This window comes from Pistacia vera, unplaced genomic scaffold (assembly GCF_008641045.1).
Source record: "Pistacia vera cultivar Batoury unplaced genomic scaffold, PisVer_v2 Contig342, whole genome shotgun sequence".
Lineage (NCBI taxonomy): Eukaryota > Viridiplantae > Streptophyta > Magnoliopsida > Sapindales > Anacardiaceae > Pistacia > Pistacia vera.
Window position 1 is genome coordinate 1,214,604 of NW_022196160.1, and position 22,614 is coordinate 1,237,217.

General features: G+C 33.3%; 1 pseudogene; it reads left to right on the top strand.

Annotated features, from left to right (window-relative positions):
• The first annotated feature begins 10,496 nt into the window (after positions 1-10,496).
• Positions 10,497-22,614, top strand: part of LOC116138632 — a 38,522-nt pseudogene continuing 26,404 nt past the window's right edge.

Genomic DNA, 22,614 nt, shown 5'->3' on the forward strand with positions numbered 1-22,614 from the left:
GTCGTCATGCATTTAAACTAGATCATCCCCTTATAGATTACATGGAGCTATCAATAAGGGTAATACAATTTGCTCAAGGTGTTCCATTAGCTCTTAAAGTTCTAGGTTCTTCGCTATTTGAGAAGGAAAAATTAGACTGGGAAAGTGCATTGATTAACCTAAAAAAAAATCCAAATGCAAATCCAAAAATCCAAGATATACTGAAAATAAGTTATAATGGACTTGATGATCAAGAGAAAGATATATTTCTAGATATAGCATGCTTTCTTATTGGAGCTAGAAGAAATATTGCAACGGAAATCCTTGATGATCGTGATTTTGATTCCAAAATGGGAGTATGCAATGTCATTGACAAGTCTCTTATAACTATAGATGATATGGATCGCATAGAAGTGCATGATTTGTTACAAAAAATGGGAGAGAAAATTGTCAAGCAAGAATCTAAAGATCCAAGTAAACGCAGCAGATTATGGCATCATGATGATATCTATGATGTGTTAAGAAGAAACACGGTGAGTTATTGATTGATTAATTTTTTTATATTATTATAATTGGATAACATCATCCATTTATTATTATTAATTTTTAATTGTCACGCATAATTTATTAGTTCCTACAACGAAGGGTTAAATTAGATTTGGGGCATGTCTACATTTGAATTTTACAAAAAAGAAAAATAAGAAAAAAATTAGAATTTAATTTTAAAACTTCGTGTTATAATAGTAGGGTTTGACATTTATTTAAGATACTAATTTACTGTCGTTTGATTGTTAGGGAAGTGAAGCAATTGAATGCATCTCCTTGGATATTTCTAAAATAAAAGAGATAAACTTGAAGTGCAATGCTTTCTTGAAGATGCAAAACCTCAGATTCTTGGACTTTTATTGCCCAGACAAGCCGAGGTGGGACGGTTACTATAGTAGACGGTGGGTGCAATATACTTATTGCATGTGTTTCTGGTCAGGCAACCGCAAAAATTGTGAATATTGCTCAGTGGATGAAGAGGATGTGAATAAGGTGCATGCTTTGGAGGGCCTAGAATTCAGTCCATGTAACATAAGGTTCTTTCGCTGGTTTGGATATCCTTTGGATTCATTGCCATCAATTTTTGAGGTGGAAAATCTTTTTGCACTTATCATGCCGTGGAGCAAAATTAAACAACTCTGAAATGGTCTCCAGGTATAAATATTTATCTTCATATTCTTTTTTTGTAGAAAATCATAAAGCTGATTATATAATTTATGTTACTTCCTCATCTCCTTAATTTATAATTGTTTTGCAGCATTTAGAAAAGTTGAAGCATATCAACCTCATCCACTCCAAGCACCTAATTAGAATTCCAGATCTCTCATTAGTCCCAAATCTTGAGAGTTTGATTCTAGAAGGTTGTACAAGTTTGATTGAGGTTCATTCATCAATTCAATATCTAAATAAGTTGGTTATCTTAAATCTTAAAGGTTGCATAAGCCTTAACAGTCTTCCCGCCAACATTCAATCAAAATTTCTTAGAAATCTCATTCTCTCTGGTTGCTCAAATCTCAAGAAGGCTCCAAAGATCACATGTAACATGGAGAAAGTATATTTTGATGGAACATCTATAACAGAGTTGCCCTTGATTGAATATCCATCAGAACTAAAAATCTTGTACCTTGAAGATTGCTCAAGGCTTGAAAGTCTCCCAAGCGACATTTGTGAGTTGAAGGCTCTTTGGGTACTTAAACTCATGGGTTGCTCAAAACTCAATAATTTGCCCCATCAGTTAGGAAAATTGAAGGGACTTTGTTATTTGTCCTTGAGCAGATATAGGATTCAAGATCCAATGGTGGGTTCAGTATGGCCTCTTTTATCAAATTTGAGCTTTCTGTATGACTTAGATTTATCTGATTGTCAAATCATGAGGTTACCCGACACTTTTGGTAAGTTTGACTATCTAAGAAGCTTAAATCTAAGCAGAAACAATTTTGAATGGATACCATCAAGCTTCAAAGAACTTAACTTGTGCTATCTAGACATAAGCTATTGTGAGAGGCTTAGGTGCTTACCATTAGGCGCTGAAATTGTTGAAGCATACAATTGTATATCATTGGAGTTATGGGATTTTGATTTGTCCTCTTCAGTGAGGAATGCCAACTTTGGTAACTGTTTAAAACTGGATCAGAATATGCTGAAAGCCAATTTGGTAGAGGTATGACTTCCATTCTCTAGATTTCCTTTATATGATCGATGTTTTTTATTTTATATTTTAACATAAGCTGTTAAATATTCTTTTTGTACAGAACCAATATGTGTTGAAAGGTTCTTTTCTTTATCCTGGAAATGAAATTCCGAAGTGGTTTAGCTTCCAAAATGTGGGATCTTCTATAACTCTCGAGGTGCCACCACCTTTTGACCTCTTCCCGATCATCTCCCATCAGTTGAAAATGTGCCTTGTTGTAACATTTCAAGACCATGACAAAGCTCCCCAATCTTTGGTTTTTCGTTATAAGGTGATTGGCATAGATGAAAATGGTAAGAGGCAGGGGATGGAAGAACAGAAATACATAACAGAATGTCAATGCAACAGTCATGTCAGATCATGTAATGGTGTCGCCTATTATGCCAGGTTTGCAGTGGAAAAGCCCATATCTTACTTTTGATTTCAGTGGAAAATATTACAATGTGGTGAAGTGTGGGCTTCATATAGAAAACTTCTACTACTCTGGAAAAGAACTCAAACAAGTGAAACAATATAAAGGAGATTTCAGCTCAAACATGGAGGAGGAACCACAACCCAAAAGACTGAAATTTTAATTCCTTTTCATTCAGGTAAAGCTTTTGTTGTTTCTGAATTCCTCAATCTTTAATTCCATTCATAGAATCATTAGTTTATTAATTATCACCTGTAATTAACAAATATGGTTAGAGGCAGAGGACTTCTCTGCATAATTCCATCAAATGAAGCTGCATTATTAGAGGAAATTTTCGAAAATAATTTGAAAAAATTGAATCATATCTTCCCTACTTGGTTGGATTAGAATCAACCACCATTAAGTTCAGAAATTACCAGGTGATAAACTTAATTATGCTAGTTTTTGTTGAAAATTGTAATTGATTTTTTTTTCAATTCAGAAAATTTTCACTTTTAATTAATTTAATAAATTTCTATTTCCTTTTGAAATGTCCATTTTGTCCTCTCCTCTTTCTTCATCAACTATATCTAAACCAAAGGGATCAAACTGAAAATTTTCGAACATAAGCGTGCTTGAGGTAAGTTACGGTGGTTTAAACAAAATTATTATACCAATTCATATCTCATGAACAGCTTCCTTATTTTCATATGAGAGAGAAGAGTGAAAGGTTGAAGCTTCAAACTCAGTGGAACAAAATAAATATGCCCTTTGGTATAATTCCCAGGTGTTACTTTTCATTCCCAACATTACCCAGCAGAAGATTAAACCCTGTTTGATCTCGCCAAGCCCACATCCAAGGTAATCTTTTTCCCCAAAATTATGCATTATTTGCTCTCATTACTTCATAAATTTGATGGGTTCTTCTTGTTTTATAAGATAATAAGGTGGAGCTCACAGAAAAAGTGAGTGGCATTGATAGTAATTTGGTGTATGCTATTTCTTGGTCAATTGATAACTTCGGTTGTAGGCCTTTGCAGACAGCAACAACAATATAAACGTTTTTTCATCGAAACAAATGACAGAAAAGAGCTTAGGATTAGAACCACTAGGTGACAAGGCATGTATACTGACTTCTCTTCTTATATTTCTTATGAGCTTCTTTCTTTCTTTGTTGAATTATACTATTCGAGGAATTGCCAAGTTATGTCTTGCGAGAGTCTAAATCTTATTAATTGAGAGTCCTTATTTGTTGAGCTTGATAATGATTCAGTATTTATATTCTGTCTTTGTTTCAGCTAATTGCATATTTTGCTGAGCGGATGATATCTGAAGGAACTCTCTAGAGAAATTCTGTTATGCAGTTATTTGGTGATCAGGTATTCAGGTTCCTTTTCAAGCACAGCCACTTAGTTCTTATCAGTTTCGATAAAGAAAACACAAATTCTTCATCTCAGTCTCAGATGTAACAAATCAAACACAAAAATAGTTGGTAAACAAAATAAAAATGTACTAAATGGAGTGAACTTACTGTTTCTTCAACAAGGTTAATTTGGTTAAATAATCAAAGCAAAAAGTATATATAAAGGGGCCTAAAGATCATTTTCCCTTTTAATAAAATCAAAAAAAACTATATGGACTTATATTTGGGCCAGCCGAGATCCGATTACCCAAACCCAAAACTATGCGACATCCTGCTTTCTCCTCTCTTTAATAGACAAAACGAGACAAAAGGGGAATTCAGAGCCTATAAACCAATGTTTTGAAAACCGGACATGGCCTTGACCCGATTCATGGTTTGACCATTCTAACCACTTTACCAATGGTCTAAAAAGTTTGAAATCTTACAAAAGTACCCCTAAAAACTACTTTCAGTCCCTGTAGGTTTTGACTTTTCAAAATCTACGATCTGTTTGGGTTTTGACTTTTTGGACAAATTTCGTCTAATTTTGCTTGTCAAAATTCAATTCGACACAATCACCTGAACCACCATCCTCCACTCAATAAAACCCCTCTAACCCCAAAACTTAGTAGCCTCCTGTTCGTCGGCTACGACTCACGAACACCACAATGATGGGATTGATTTTTCTAGACAAATTATGGCTGATCCCGACATAAAAAATTCAATCCAACACCACCACCTAAATTATTGGCCTCCACTCTACAAAATCCATCTAACCCCAACACTCGGTAGCCCCCCATCCGTCGACTGTGACTGACGTATTGGGTGGATTTTTTCGGCAAAATTCTGGCTGATTCTAGTGTTTAAAATTCAATCTGAGACCCTGTGAACCCACCGGCCTCCTCTCTACAAAAGCCCTCTAACCTCAGCACTTGATAGCCCTCATTCGCCGACGGTAAGATTAGGGATTTGGGTGAACAGTAAAATTGAAAATTCAGACCAAAGAGTATGTCGGGCGACAGTTGGATCAGTATGATCGACCAGTCCAGTCCAGTTTTCAGAACATTGCTATAAACCTTGCAAAAATCTAGGGCCTCATTAGTTTACTCTTTTATTTACGTGTTATTTACACTTTTGTCCATAAGTTTAGAATATATTTACTTACAGTAAAGTGAAACTTTTTAATAAAATATCTATAATGCCCTTGTTATTTTATTACATATTAACAGAAATTAATAAAATATATAAAAAATAAAAAATAAAAGTATACAATAGACTTCCAACAAATGTTAATTTTTCACAAGAGTAATGATTGATATCTAAATATAATATGGAACATTTTAATATATTATAAAACTTGCTTAATTTCACATTTATGAAACAATTTAAATATCATCTACGTATTACTCATCAAAATTGTAAATACAAAAGCTATTAAAGCTAAAACTCTAGTGAACAATATAAAAAATTTAAAAATCCAATTTTTTATTTTTTAATATTTGATTCATTCCTAACAATATGTGAATAAAACAAGAAGGGTGTTATAGATTTTCTAATTGAAAAATCTAACCTGATTGACTAAACTGTTTGTATCTTATAGTATCTTATAGTAGTATAATATGCTTCAAACCTTAAGGATGAAAATACAGATAACCCCTTTTATTTATCCATTTTCTTAGTGTTTATATTTCCTCCTATACCATCGCTTAGAAATAAAGTCATTCACCTTGTTTAGAAAATATTAAATTTTTTCCTAAAAATTATCAAAAAAGAAAACCTATTAAAAATATCAAACACTACAAAATTATTAAAAAAAAACAAATTTCTTATAATTCAAAAATGCCTTTGAAATATCAAATATTCTTTTATAAAATTATGAAAAAAAAAAAATCTCTAAAAAGAGTATTCTAATATTTTGAACCAATAGTAGTTACTATTAGTAATATAGGAGGTAATCTGATTACCTCTATTTTCTTAAGTATTTTAAGATTACTTTGTAATCTTATTTTGTTACAATTTTACCCTTTATTAATAAATTTTTAAGACAATAATGCCCTTATTTAAAAAACAATTTACAAAAATACTAATTGACTATTTTATCCTTATATACAAAGTTTTTAGGGCATAAATACCCTTGAAATTTAAAAAAATTACCCGAGGGTGGTGGTTGGATTTGGCCACCACCGCCACTCAACAGTGACAGAATGTCGCATGACCGGTCGGATCTGGCTAGCCGTTCACTGCTAAGGTCGTTTCCGACAAATCCATGGCCAGAAATAGCCATATCTGGCCTTTCACGACCAAAGATGTGGCCGTGAAAGGCCAGATATTTGGCCATGAAACGGCTGTCTTTTCACAGCTAGATCTCCACTATCATCGTCGGAAGTGGCTTGGGGTGGGTGGGGGTGTTTTTGTTAAGTTTTAAACTTTTTTGTTGCTAGGGTGTTTTAGCTAAATCTGAAATGTAGGGGGTTAAAAGAAATTATTCAAAAAATAATAATATATTAATATTTAAAAAGGAGGGTACTTTAGTAATTTATATAACATACTCATCAATTTATTTCAACCAACCAAACACATTTCCTTAAACATTCCCAATAATCTTCATGGTAATCTATCTTTCCATTAATACAACATTTTCCAAACCAAACACACCTTGAAAATTACTAAGAATGTTTAGAAAAATGTGTTTGGTTAGATTTAGACCTGGCAAAATGGGTATATACCCGCAGGCACCTGTTTTGAAAACGGGTATGGATAGGCATTTAAGGACCCGTTTTCATGTGACCCAACTCGACCCTACCCATTTTTAAAACGGTTGGGCCAGGTATACCTAGACCTGGGCAAGGACCAATCCCAACCAAGTCTGAGTCTGGGCCCGATTAGGACTGGCCACAACAGGACTAGTCCCATTTGGAACTAGTCACTCATGGGCCTGGGACATGAGAAATTTCATGGCCCAGACCGGTCCTTAGGACTGATCCTGGGCCCATAGGACCGGTCCCAAGAGCCTGGAAAATTTTGTTCCACCCCCAACTTTTTTAATATTCAAGGGGTTGAATAAAATTATGTAGGGGGGTTTATGTAATTCTTAGGGTCCTGGAACAATTTTTTGCACTCTTGGAGATTAGTAAATTTTGTAAAATATCAATTTAACCGTCAATATTTTTGTCAATTTTAAAATTATAGGGCGTTTTTAGATATTTTTTAGAGGACTTTTTTGAAAAAATGCAAAAGGGTTTGGGCTCGGGCTTGGGATTGGTCCCAGGCCCGGACCTTGGAGGAGGGCCCGATCTAGGGACTGGTCCCTCCTCCATGGGCCTAGTTCGGGTTTGGGACCAAGCCTCGTAGGATCGGTCCTTGTGAGGACCGATTTTTTGAGCCGGTTTTTTAGGACCGACCCAAATGCCTAGGTCTAGGTATATCTACGAGTACTTGTATTTTGAAACAAAAAAAAATATCCCACTTCAAAAAAAGGCAAGCTAGCCAACAACAATGCTCTACCTAAAACCTACAATTCTTCAGTGATCAATGTTTGGTTACCAAGTATATTCTTTCCTTTGCCAACCTGACGCTCACTCATTTCTTACTGTTTCAATATATTCTTTGAATCAGACGGTAGGCCCTCAACCTTCAACTATCGCATATGCTAATCAAGCGATCATCATTGCATCAACGAAACCTTGCATTACAATTTCTTTTCTTCCAATTTCGGTGTGCATTGAATAGTATATATTTTGACAATATCACCCTCGCCTCGATCTGTAAATCTCTTATAAAATCTCGTAGGGTCTGTTTATAGAAACATAAAATACTTTTAAAATAACAAAAGGAAGAAATAAAAATATTACTTTAATCTTCCCAAGAAGAAGTGATTTGGAGCAATTAGACGTAATTCAAGGTCAAAATTCTTGTGCTGTCATCACCTTGGAGAAAATAGCTATGGCGAAGAAATGAAATCAAGTACAACAAACACATTAAATTAACATACAAACGAAGATTGTTAGCCTTTTTTTAAAAAAAAAAAAAAAACAACGGTCAATCCAACTCCCTGATGCATCCCCAAGGACCCCAACCGTTCGATTAAGTTCGTAATTCGTGTAATGCTTCTGTTTAGGTGATTCAACGGTCCTGATTTAAGAAATCTGCAAGCTTTCTGTATAACACAACCCTCCAAAAATTTGAAGGTTAAACCAGAGTCAAACCTTTCCATAATTAGGAACTAAACAGAGTGAGTTGATGACGCGTATCTAACTGCAAAAAATGAAAACAATAGAAATTGTGGAGGTGTAGTGAGAAAAAACGGTTATCCACGGGTCGACCCGTACCCACATATGGTAGGGTACGGGTCCAAAATATGTGACCCGAATAAAATTAGTTCGTTTTGGCCTGTACCCACCCGACTCACTCGTTTTGCCAAGTCTAATTAGATTGGAATAAATTGGTGAGTATGTTATATTGATATGTTTGGTTTGGAGGAATAAATTGGTGGGTATATTATATAGATAACTAAATTGCCCCCCGTTTTTAAATATTAATATAATATTTTATTATTATTATTTTTTGAATCATTTCTTTTGATTCCCTATATTTGAGCTTTTGCCCAAACTTCCCAATTACATAAAAGTTTAATTTTTGACAAAATCACCCCATACACCCTAAGCCACTGCCGACAGTCGTCAGAACGGCGCAACCGACTGGATTTGGCAATCTTGCGCTGATATGGCCATTTCCAGCCAGATCTACAACTAGAATCTGGCCGTTGATGCCAGCCAGATCTCTGGCCGTTTGTAGCCAAATCCATGGTCGATTTGGCTGTTTCTGGCCAGATCGGCACACGACCGACTAGATCTGGCTAGTTGTGTATCGTTCTGGCCTCGTCGTCTAGTGGTGGCTGTTGATGGCAATGGCGATGGTTGCTGGCGGGCGGTGGTGGTTTTGGGTGACCTGCAATTTGTTTTAAGTGACTTGCAATTTGTTCTAAATACAAGGATATTACTGTCCAAAAATTTTATTAATAAGGGGTAAAATTGTAACAAAATTTATATTGCCAAATAATCTTAAGATACTTAAGAAGATTGAGGTAATTAGATTACCACATATATTACCAACAGTAATTATTATTGGTTTTGGAAGATTATCGAAATCTTATATTATTTGACAACCAAACATGGTAATCTAATAATATAAGATGACATTATTTCAGAGTAATGAGAGATAACTTCCAACTAAACACAACCTAAGAGAAAAACAAGGGGAGGGAAAGCATGTGAACCTACCTCATTTATATAATAAACAATTAATATAATCTTATTCTTCTTTTATATTTTCTCCTCTCTCTTCAAATACTATTTTTTTTTCAAATTAAAATTTTGGACACAGAATTATGATTGGGAAGTAACTATTAGCATATTTAAGATAAGTTTTTCTAGACAAATAAAATAAGTAGTAATTTAAAAATGTTTTATCAGGTGTGTAGGTAGTATATTTTGTATTTTTTTTTTTTTGGATTTTCATATAAACATGCTGAATGTATTTTTACTTTTCGTATTTTTAAATACTGTTTTCACACATACATACCGAACATTTTTCATTTTTAACATTTTTTTATCATATTATGTATTCTCTAAAGAAAAAAGAAAATAAAAAGCACAAATTTTATGAGGCCCCGTTCGTTTACAAATTTTATGTTTTATGTTTTATTTTTATCCTTAGAAAATCGCACAAAACGTGCTTGCTTACGTTTTCCTTTTTCTTTGCCCTGAATTTATTCTCTTTCTTTTATTATATATATTTTTTTATCTTAAAACAAAAGCGCTTCTTTTAAATCAAAATTTTTAACACAAGATTTCAAATGAAAATAAAAAAATTGATATATTTAAGATGAACAAATGCTATTTGGAAAGGTTTATTGATTGTGGAGATGATAAAATTTCATAGTTTTTATTCTATTTTTTATTTTGACAAAATAAAATTTTGGTTAATTTATCAATTCTATATTTATCAATAAAATTTACGGGTACACTTAATATTCGATAATTATTATTTTTTTCATTTTTGAATTCAAGTTCAAATGTCATTTGATTTTTTTTTTTAAATATAAAAAATAAAACTCAAAATCCATAAAAGATATTGAAGGAAAAAATATTACTCCTTTCTTTGTCTTCAGCGTTTCAGTTGAGCTCCCATGCCAGACTGAGCCATGTCTAAAGTTCTAAACCCTTTTGAAAACCCACCAAACAAACCCCTCAATTAGTTCACACATTTGTTTCAAACACTAAGAATGCTTTTTCTTCTTCAACACAGACTCTCATTCTTCATGGGCTCTCGCTGAACCTCGAGAGCACCCCTTCTTACACTCCTCTTTCCTTCTAATACACGCCTCTTACAATCCTCTTCACACCTTCTTCCTGCTTTGGCTTTAAAATCTATTGATAATAGTAGTAATAATCATCATCCTTTGACTCCCAAACCCAAAACCAAAACCAATGACTTCTCCTCAGCCCCAGGTTTGTTTGTTTTACGTGCTTTTGTATTTAGTCTATATATTCATTTAAAGGGTATTTGTAAAATTAATATCTCTTTGAGGATAGAGAATGGATTAATTTTTTATGTTTTTGAGTACACTTAAAGAGTGTCTGTGAAACTAATGTTTTTGTTTGTTTTGTGGTTCTTTCTGAGGATATAGGTAATCGGCGTTTGGGTTTGCGTCCGTTTGATGTTTTGACGATTAAGTTGAAGGGGCTGGGGATGGATATGGAGAAATGTGTCCCTGGTCAGTATAGTTTGCTTTGTCCAGCTGTAGGTTGTGTTCTTTGAGTTCAATTTATGGGAATCGGGTTTTGTTTTGTTGTCTTTGTGTTCCTTGAATGTCATGGTTTATGCACATGAGTTATGGACATTTTTTTGAGGTCTTAAAAAAAACAAATATCAATTTAAGAAACTGAGAGAGGCTAACCAAATTTGAGTTGCTTTACTACAAATTCGTGAGGATGACTTACTGTGATGTGTTGGTTCCATGAAGCCGCCGGTAGACTTGAACTTGATTTAATTTCTTGATGTAGATATGCTTTCGAATCTTCATGTTTCATTCCTTATCCAATCTTATGGATTAACAATAATGTTGGTTTTGTTGTTTTTCATTGTTCTTTGTATACTAGTGCAATGGTTGTGATTCAGAGGAAAAAACCTTGTCTGTTTACATCAGCCCTGATGGGTATGCTACCTATACCTCCCTTCTTTATAATTTCTTCTTTTCTGTTCTTAACAGATCCCCACTTACCTCTCTGTTATTTTATTTATTTATTTTGGCAATTTCTGTGTGCTCAAAGTCACAGCTATATGGGTGTGTTGTCGTGCAAAATGTGACTGGAAAGGCTGCACGAGTGTAAGATATTCTTTGTCTCAGTTAGCTGAAATGTTTGCAGTTATATGTTTGTGAGTATTTTTTTATGTTGACTCTTAGGTTGATGTTGCATCTACACTTGCAGGCGTTTGGAGACAGCACTTCATCACGTTCAAGTTTGAACCAAATTGCCCAAAAGAAGACAATAAGAGAAATTTCAGAGGAGCGTCTGCGACTAGAGCCGCTATGTGACCAGGTTCCTGGATTTTACCCCTTTTTTTTTTTTTTTTTTTTTTTTTTTTTTTTTTTTTTTTTTTTTTTTTTTATTTTTTGGTTATGAGTTTAGTAAAAATTGTTTGATAGCTTAAGAATTCTGTTATTGGCTGTCTTCTATTGCACATGATTAATTTTCTTGTGCTGAATACAACTTTTATTTTTCATTCAAAACATGTTTTAGATGTTTGCTTGAGGGGCACTAGCCTCTCTACTGGTCTTTTCTTTTCCTCAAAAATTGGTTTCTGGCAACTGTTGCTGTGTCGTTGCTGAAACTTACCTTTGTGCATTTCAATTTATGCTTTCAAGCCATCAAGAAATGCTTTTTCTTGTTCATTTCATATGTGTACACTATTATATGCATGGTTATTAGTATTATTCTCTCTCTCTCCCTCTCTCCATCTCTTTATTGAGCTTACAGGATTCGAGGCTTTTATTCTTGATTAGTTCATCATCTTTGTCTTGTGCATCAGTTTTGTAATAAAAATTTACATTTTGTCCTGTTTCAGCTCCGTCGCTATTTTGCCGAGCAAATGATAACACCAGAGACACTACAGAGAAATCGTGTTATGCAGAAAAGATGTTGGAATAATGAGGTTTCCAACTATCTTGAACTATAAATCCTATGCCAGGATGCTGATGGCCTTTACTATGTCTAGACTACAAGAAAATAATTATTCTCATTTTGTTCTTGATAAATATTCAGTTTCTGTCAATAAAATTAAGAGGTAGAGCCTTGGAATAGTGTTTAAGTTCTAACAGGCCTCCTTATGTGCAAGGCCTGTGAATGGAACATGATCACAATCTCAAATATATATAATATATATTAATAATATATCTACTATATATATATATATAAAATAAGTTATGGAATCATTATGGAATATGTAAAAAAAATCTGAAGCCATATTGAAAGAGAGCAGATGGTGGTATGTGGTGTAATTCATTTAAGCGGTTAACTTTTGTTCCCATTTGACTTCCTTCAACATATGTTAAATTTGTTATTTCTTGCCATTGTCTTTATCAGAGTTAAAACTTTGTGAAAACCTGAAAAATAGTTAGCAATTGTGAATAAAGTTATATTTCCGTTCAGAACAGTTGCTCAACAGGTTTCTTCATCATGCAATGTGAAGAAAGTAAAATTCTTTTAGGCGCAGCTCCAAGTTAGCTTTCCTAATGTGACAAAAACTTACAATATGCCTAAATGTGACACTATCTATCTAATTTTGTTGCCAGATTGCTATTGCATTTACTTATCGAAAAAAGGGGAAGCTCGTAAATTGCAAATATCGGGACGTCACGAAGATATTTTGGCAGGTTTTATTAACTAATTTTTAGTTAGATCAATGGAACGATTAAATGATGACTTCGAGTTCTAATACAAGTGCCTTTTAGACAGTAGAATTTTAACATGAGATTACTAATTCCTCCTGGAGATCTCATTTGCTGTGAAGCCACATTATTGTAAAATTTACCTTTTGACTGGTGCCAAATATATATGTAAACCATAAATTGATTATTAATAAACCTGGTCGGTGGGATTTTCATGTACATAATGTTAGTAAACGGTCCCGTATACGCAGCGGAAACAAAAAAATAATATAACAGGATCGTTTACATGAGCCAAGATCAAAGGTATAATTTTACAATTTTATCATAACAAGAATCTGCAGAAATATTAAACATGAGTTAAGAGATACAAACGCACGTTGGAGGCTCCTCCAAACAGTGGCGGACCCAGGATTTTTGCCCCGGGGGGGCCCTCGCTCCGCCACTGTTTGCCAATCAACTAGTGAAAACATAAGAAAATAACATTCAATTCACAAGGAAACACAAGAAAATTGTTACGTGGAAAAACCTCTTTAATGTGAAGAGATAAAAAAACCACGAGAATATAATCTAACGATCCACTTAAATCCAATATAATCAAAAGAGTTTACTGATGCATATTTTTGACAAACATGCAAATATAGCAAGTGCACTAGTCGCAAAAAGTAATAAAGTGATAAGTAGAGTATCGTTCCCACCAGGATAGTGTTACTAAGTACCGATTTCTCTAGTTTAAGTCCTAATTGAAAATGAATTCGCTATTTTTTTCTCGTGGAACTCAAAGATATCATTTGGACTCAAAAGATTCATTTATATATTCAACCTCTAAGCGGAAAGACATCTAACCTTTAATCTTTATTTCGTTATGTCCATAATGTTACATGGTTTATGTAATAATAACATTACTTTATCATGTCGTGTAATACATGGCAATTACCCAGTTTTATTGATTATTGTAATAATAATTATCAATTCTGTTCTGGGCCCGAGCCCATGGATTGGGACAGGTTACTAGTTATTAACACTGTGTATGTGCATGAGATTATCGTTAAAAGCCAGTAAATGCTCTAAATAAATGGGATCCAAATTTTGTACATACTATCCTAACCCACTCGTATGCAGTTTAACCTAATTTTATACCATTACTAAGTCATTTTTGATGTTTTAACCCCTATCATATTCTTTGAGCTAGATTTAAAAAGATCTTGGAAAGGTGGGAACAAAATTTTGTATCTTTTGCAATCTTAATTCCGTCTTTTTGTAGATGAAATCGACATCCAATTAACTTCCTGGAAATAAACTAAAAGACTTATTTGTGTGAAAAGACTTGTGAAAGAAACCTGTCCGAAACTCTTGAAGAGTTTAAATGAGACTTTATTGTTGAAAGGACTTTAATAACCTTTGACAAATGAGATTATCATTCATTCACATTACTTGAACGTTTCTTACAAATTATGAGGTTCAATTTAATGGAGAAATAGAATTTTTCCTTTTCAATGTAAAAAATTTACAAAATTAAACATTTGAGAAGATATTTTTCTTTTCATTTATGACATTAGCACCTCTTTTATATTGATACTCTATATAGGAATAAACTCTACATAGTCATAAAACATTCTCTTCCCCAATTTAGGATAGTTATAAATACGAATAAACTCTACATTTAATAAGTTATAATTTTTTTAATTCCCGTCTTATGTAAAGTGCCTCCACATAGTAAATAATTATTTGTATATTGCAAAAATATATGCGATGTTACCTAAAGGGTTTATGATGAAATAAAAATATTTATCTAAAGTTGTTTTGGGACAATGATTTATGCTTGAGAGTTGTTACCACCTCTTCTAACTTACGGGAATATAATACCTCGCTAGTCCGGACACCTTCTTTTGAAGCCAAAATATTTCTAGCTTTCTTAAGCCTCTTTAGAGCTTCATGCACGGAACTTTTTGATTTTCATACTATCATCCTCAGGATTTATTTCCTTTCTCTTCTTGTCTAATTGCAATCAAGGCTTTCTTCTTCAATTAAAGCATATACGAACTTGTTGCTCTTTGGATGATCGAGGAATAATATATCCATTCGATTAGTGTATGAATTGTCGAATTTGATCACTCATTCTGCAATGACTGTTTCTATTCTCTTCATTCACTGCATTTGTAACTTGCAATTCATGACATCGAGGTCCTAATTTTGCAATGCTTACCACAATGTGATAATTGTCTGTGGCTTCATATCAATTGACCATGTAGCAACTGATTTACATTCATCAAGGATACTTATCTTTTCTGGTTTCCAATACATGATCTTCTATCCGTTTCAAAAGTACGCGATTAAAGAGCTACCGCTAATACCTTGAAATTTCTAATATGCCTGCACACATGGTTGATTTTGGCAAGTGCTAGCTGGTGGTAGGAACATAACAGTTGTGTATGAAGTGGGGGGAGATTCTCTTTTTGCCATGTGCGGACCATTATCCAATATACGCAAGACATCAAAAAAAAAAACAAAAAAAATCTATCAAACGGCTATCACACCATTAAGCCATGCCATAAAAACAAGATGTCATCCATGCCATTTGAATTCGCTCGATACTTGCACATTAAGTTAGCACGGTTCACATTATTAAACGCATCTTGATTAAGAACTCCTGATGACCCAAAGCGGAATTTGTCAGAGTCATTGGCCATTACCACAAATTAACATTGTAATCCCTCTTTGTTCTGGTTTTCGGCCGCTCCACTGCTTTGTTGCAAGCAGAGTTATCTGCTGGCATTCACATAAAGCCAAGTTTCATCCATATTTAAATGGTCTTTCCAAGCCCATTTGTCTAAATTCCTCTCTTATTGATGGCAACTAGCTTCAATTTTCTCCAATTAATGACCACTTTCCATAAAACGACGAAAGGACTAATTGCATGTCAGTGCTTGAACTTTCCAACCATCCATTTGAAAATCCAAACAGGTACTTGCGGATAGATTTCCTTAGAAAATATTCCCTTCTCTTTTAACAATTCACCATTCATAGTGACTGCTCTGAGGCAATACAAACCCCATAGAGAGCCGATTCCATTGACTGGGTACTTACCACTTTTGAATGTTTGTGTTTGGAGTTCAACATCCTTCTTCTAAGGAGGTCAGATGATCCTTGAGTGTTTTAGAATTGTGCTTGTGGACCTTAAGACCATGAGTATCTTCTACCACTTCAACAAGCTCTTCTGCTTCCAACTGGGTTTGATTCTTCCATTGTTGCACAATTCAACACGAATAACTTTCATCACTTGAGTTCGTGTATGATACTTTGGTGTGATGATTGATTTGGTAGAGGAAGAAGAACGGTACACTTGAATTGGTGGACGATTTTATTGGAAAACTTGTTGAATCATTGAACCATAACATACCCCATTTAGTAAGGCTAATCATAATTCTACTAGGATAAGTAAATTAAGGAAATTCTATACTAACTACTAAAACATGGAATTGAAATCTTACTAATACTAAAACATGAATTGAAATCCTGGTACTACCAAACATTGAATTTTAAAAATAGAGAATAAGTATATTAAAGTAAATAGAATCTAATACCTACCAAACATAAATTATAAAATAGAACAGTGAAGATTAAAAATAAATAAAATCCGTAATGCTACCTAAAACTAATTAATTGAAGTTCTAAATTATCTACTAAAACATGAATTATAAATATAGAAACTAAAAATGTGTTTTTTTAACATACCTCTATAAGTTTAAACTCCTTTATAGTAATAAATTAGTTTGATCCCAATATATGACTATAGTAGAGATTTTTACGTAATAGCTAATTTCTCGAAGACGATGAAGGTTTTGTCCATCAATCTATTAATTGTTCGACATTTCTCTCATTCTAAGTCAACATGAGCGACCTCGAGAAAATGGGATTCCACTCAATTTTTTTTATTTAATAACTACATGAAATTGTATATAATAATACAGCAAGAGACAGTGATCCCCCTTTTTCAATCAAGTAAAGAAGTAAAGAAACTTCAAGGAATTTGGCATATTCTTCTCCTGAAGAAATTACTTGAAATTTGCCCCAAACTTTTCGTGAAAGGCTCATGAATTACACAAGCACATCGCTGTCTTGGTTTATAATTTAAAATTTTGTGCACTGTTTACATAAAAAGTAGGGTTGGTGATTACTGGTTGCAAAATAGGTAATATAAACAAATAAAATGTGTATGTTCATGATATATCCCTCAAAGCTATAATAAAAATGGATCCAATTGTTGTCACTACTATCCTAAACCCACTCGATATGCGATTTAACCTACTTCTATTCCATTACAATTCATTTGATGTTTTAACCCTATCATCTTCTTTGTATCTTGGATTTAAAAAAGATCTTGTGAAAAGTTGCTACAAAATTTTGTATCTTTTTGTAAGGCCTACATCGCGATACGTAGCTTTATGTATTCTCTAATACCCTTAGTTGAATTTTGTTAAAGGTATCTTGAACAAGTGTGAAGAAAATGCCTTAAAATTTTATTAGGGGTAAAATGGTCTTTTCACTTAATTAGTTGAAAAGTGGGGATGAAAAGAGATAGAATTTCTGGAGAGTTAATAAAAATGAGGCATATTGTAATTGATTAGGGACATAGATGGAATTTTAATAGAAAGTACAAGGCAAAATGGGAAAGTATAAGTAATAAATGAGATATTTGGAGTTCATTCTTGAAAACTCTATCTCTCTACTCCCTCACACGCCACTTTCATCTCCAAATTCTCTCATTTCTTCATCAAATTTCCAAGGCAATTGAGAGGATTTTTTGGTTATTTTGGTAGATTTTCAATCCTAAGCTCCAAAGGTAAGTTATTGTAATATGATGTGAATTAATTTTAAAGTGTTGAATTCTTATGTTTATGCTAGGTTTAAGAAGAAGAGGGATCTACCCAAAGAGGAGTTTCTAGTGTGGAATACCCAGATCAAGGTAAATAATCTAACCCTAAGTTTGATTTAGTAGTTTGTAGAGATTTGTACATGTATGTATGTGCTTATGTTTTTGAGAAGTTTGATGAGAGTATACTTGTGAAAATTAAATTCAGCCTGAGAATGTAGACTTTGCCTATATGGTGATTGATGGAAGTTTGGTTGAATTTAGAAAGAGTCTGAGTAACTTTATAATGTGTAGTTTCCTTGCCAGGTTTAGTGTTTAATGGAGTTTTGCCCAAAATTGTGGCTTGAGAAAGAGTAGAAGTGTAGCCATAGAGTTTGAGTATGCATGCATTTATTTGATGAAAATCCTAAGAGAAAACATGTTACCATGGCTCCCTGTCACAGCCGTGACCTTTGAGTGATTTTTGACATCTACCGATTGAACTGGGTTGAGACTTAAACATGAAAGTTGTAGCCCTGTCTCTACGCTTTAAAAGAGACCAAGATCGTAGCAATCCGATGTGTGTAACTTGAGATATCCTTCTTGATATGACCTGTGCAAAATAACTACCTCAATATTTTGTAGTCTAATAATCTATGATTGATTTCAGTAGGGAATGTTGTTGGATAAAATACTAGTTTTCTAATGATATTTTATATGCCATAATGCATTCTCACATTCTCACATTTGCATTTAGAAAGAATACGCAGAATGAGCATAGTTCCATGCACACCCATGGAGAGAAATAGTAAAGAATAAAGAAAAGAAAGAAAGAATTAATTGTAAAAAATAAAGAAGAGAAGGTTTTGCGATAGGGAACCTGTGAGTGACAGAGAATAGTTCCCACATACATGCTGCCTTCAGTGAGCGGCCTCAGAATCAGAAAGAAGTAAGTGTACAGTTCGTTAGAAGTGTATGTGGATTGAGAACTGTACCAACAGAATTTACCTACATGCACGCCGCCTTTAGTAGCGGCCTCAATCAGAAAGAAGAGTTGTACAGTCCGATAGAAGTGCATGTAGAGAGGATTGTATCACTCACATGGCCAGGGTTCCGAATCCATGCCTCAGTCGAGTTCGATCAGCCTAAAAAGAGATAGAAAGAAAGAAGAAAGAGTAGAACACAGAAAGAAAGAAGAATCGAACAGAGAAGAAAAGAACGAAATAGAAAGAAAGAAAGAATAAACGAAAGAAAGAGTAGAACACAAAAGAAAGAACATAAAGAAAAAGAAATAATAGAAACAGAAAGAAAGAACATAAAGAAAGAAAGAAGAAACAGAAAACCGAAAAGAATTGCGTTCTTTATGCATTTATGCACATGCATCATGTCATTCATATTATTCAGAATTAGTTTCTCCAATTGTGCTTACATGTTAGTAAGTGAGAAATAGAATAGAGAAAGAACAGAGAATAGAACAGAAAAAGAATAGAGAACGAAAAGACAGATAAACAGAAAAAGAATGAGAAAGAACATAGAGAAGGATAGAAAAGAATAGAAGAAGAGGAAGTGTGATGTAAGGAGAATTCAATTGAGCAACGGAGATAAAGGTGCTAGCGGGTTTACTTACTGAGCAATTAGTGCTCACCCCGTTGTTTTCAATATTTTTGCAGGTAGTAATGAGATGCGGTCGCTTGGAATGTCAGTGCGGAAGGGTCGAGCAACACTGTCGAGCTTCTTGAGAAATTTATTTACACTATGTTAGTTTGTATATAAAGAAAAATTGAGGCTATTATTTTATACTCATCTACATGTATATTTTCGTAATATATATATATATTATATTATATATATATATATATAATATATTATATTCTATATATATATATATATATATATATTATAATATATATATATATAGTGAGTTTTACTATTTATTTTACGAGTATACTAGCTACAGAGAGAGTCATTCATCTTTACAATCTTAATTCCTCTCTTTTGTAGATGGAAATAGGCATCCAACTTAATTCCTGGAAAAAAAATATTTGTGTGGAACAAGGACTTTCCACATCACTTGAAATGAGACTTTAGTGTGTGAAAGGACTTTAGAAACCTTTGAGGAAATTGGATTATCATTCATTAATTTTGTCTCAGTATAGAGCACTAAATGGTGCAAAGAGTGTCGGTTTTCGGCCCATGGTAAGTGAAGCTATAATGCATAAGTATATGATAGGTAAAATTTGTTGGAGTTGTCGACTACTTCAGCATTAATGGGTAACGGGACGCACTCGGGGGTCCCGCTGACCCAGTCACGGGCGGTGCCCCACTCCCGGAGCGGGCGGGGGTCGCGGGGGCAGCGCCCCGAGCCCGTAGGCAGTTTTTGGGCTTTTCCATGTATAACCCTTTAGGATTTCCTTTAAGTTATTAATTCCTTTTTGGGTGGGTCTTAGGAATAAGAATCCTTGTAAAACTAGTTTAATCTCTTAAACCTAGTATATAAAAACATCACTTTCTCTTGTTATGTGTGTGAGAACAATTCATTCATTGTAAACGAGAGAGGTAGGCATATGAAAATATTGACTCAGCTGGACGTAGCCCATATTGGGTGAACCAGGGTAAATCGCGCGTATTATTTTCTTTGTTTACTGTTTGTTTTGTATTACTATTATTATTTTTGTTCTTGTTGCTTCCTATTTCGTTCAAAATTATTTGAAATAAGAAATTTATGACAAAATTAGGATGTGTATAGCATTATCTTAAAGTCACCTTTCTGTGTGCACAGAGAAGCTTCAAGGAACATCTTTTCATAGAAGAATTTAGAGTCCAAATGAGAGACATTGATTGAATATTTGCATAACTTCTAATGAAATTTTTGAAGTCTTTAATCTTTATTTTGTTTTGCTGAACCTCCATATTTTATTATATATTGATTCTTCTAGTGTGTTTTTTTAGCCCTTTTTCTCTAATCAAAATTTTGGGTTTTTTTTTTTAAACTCTAGTTTACTTTGTTATTTTAATACCTCAATATTTATTAAATTGGTAATGAGGTTCATTTAATGGAGAAAGAGATTTTCATTTCATATGTAAAATATTTACAAATTAAACTATGGAGAAATTTTTCTTTTCATTAATTAGTAGCCAACTTCCTGGAAGATGATGAAATTTTGCCAATCTATCCTTAAAGACGTAGAAGACTTTTAAGTCAACAAGTTACAAAACTTCTTGGAAGGTTCAATGAAAGACTTTTGTACATAACAGAGGAACAAGGAATCATATTTTCTGTTCATGCAAGTAAAAATTATTAAAATCTATAACATAGTCATTTTAATTTACAATTAATATACTTAGTATATAATTTTGAAAATCATTCTTAGTTCCTTCTCACCAATTGGAAGAAAATAAGACTTTTGAATGTTAAAAGATTTTGTGAAGAAAATTTCTTTGTGGATTAAAGAATCGAAATTGATTTCTTGTAATTTATGCATCTTCTATCATTTTTTTTAATATTTTTTTTCCTCTAAAAGAATAAGTATTTGATGGCATTATATAAGCTACTACAGTAAGCTTAACTCTCCAGCTACCACACCATAGCTTTGTTAAGAATAAACCCAAATTTACTATTTGTCTTGTAACATTTCTTAACTCTCATCATGCACAGTTAAACAAATAATTATATTTAAACTCCTCAGAAGGTTCATCAAAGTAGGCAGGCAGCAAGTACACTAAGCTTTCGGTGCCAATTAATAAAGCATGAGACATCTGATTTTTTTTTTTTTTTTTTTATCAAAAGTCAAAAATTTAAGTGTCATTTAACTATTTAATCATCTTTTTACAAAGGAACCTACCTTGGAGGAAATGGAATAAAGAGAAAATGAAAAAAAAATTATATAAAATATTTGGTTACATAATTGATTCTTTTGAACATGTTTTTGAGCCTGTTTCTCTAATCATTTTTTTTTTTTTTTTTACTTCGTGTATACATGTTAATTTTCATACCTCAATATTATTAAATTGTTAATGAAGTTCAATTTAATGGAGAAAGAAATTTTATTTTCATATGTTAAATTTTAGAAATTAACAATGCAGAAGATATTTTCTTTACATTTAACTAGTAGCCAACTTCCTCGAAGATGATGAAAGATTTTGCCAATTTATCTATTGTTTGGAAATTTTCTCCTCTTAAAACTCAGAGACTTTTAAGTCAACAAGAGTGCACCTCCGGGAACTGGGATATGCACTCATTTTTTTATTATTTTAATAAATACATAAAAGCGTACGTTAATAATAGAGCAGGAGACATGGGTCCTTCTTCAGTCAAAAAGTCAAAAAATTAAAGTGTGATTGAATAGTGAATCAGCTTTTTGTACACAAAGAAATTTTCAAGGAATTTGGCATAGTCCTTCTCCTTGAAGAAATTACTCAAAATTTGCACAAACTTCGTGGAAGGTTCATTGAATTACGCAAGCTATCACTGTCTTGGTTATATAATTTTAAAATTCTGTGCATTACTTACATACGCAGAGTTCAAAACTATCTCTTCTCTAAGTAGTCTTTCCTCAAGTGTGAGTGTAATAATGGCTTCATCATCACTTCTTCTTCTTACGAGTTTCTCAAAAATATCATGTTTTTCTTAGTTTTAGAGGTGAGGATACACGTGACAACTTTATAAGCCATCTCTATGCAGTCTCTGTTCAAAAAAATCAACACTTTCATAGAGGAGATGAAATTTCAGAAACACTTTTGAATGTGATCGAAGAATCAATAATCGCAGTTATTGTCTTCTCAAAAGGTTATGTCACATCTAGATGGT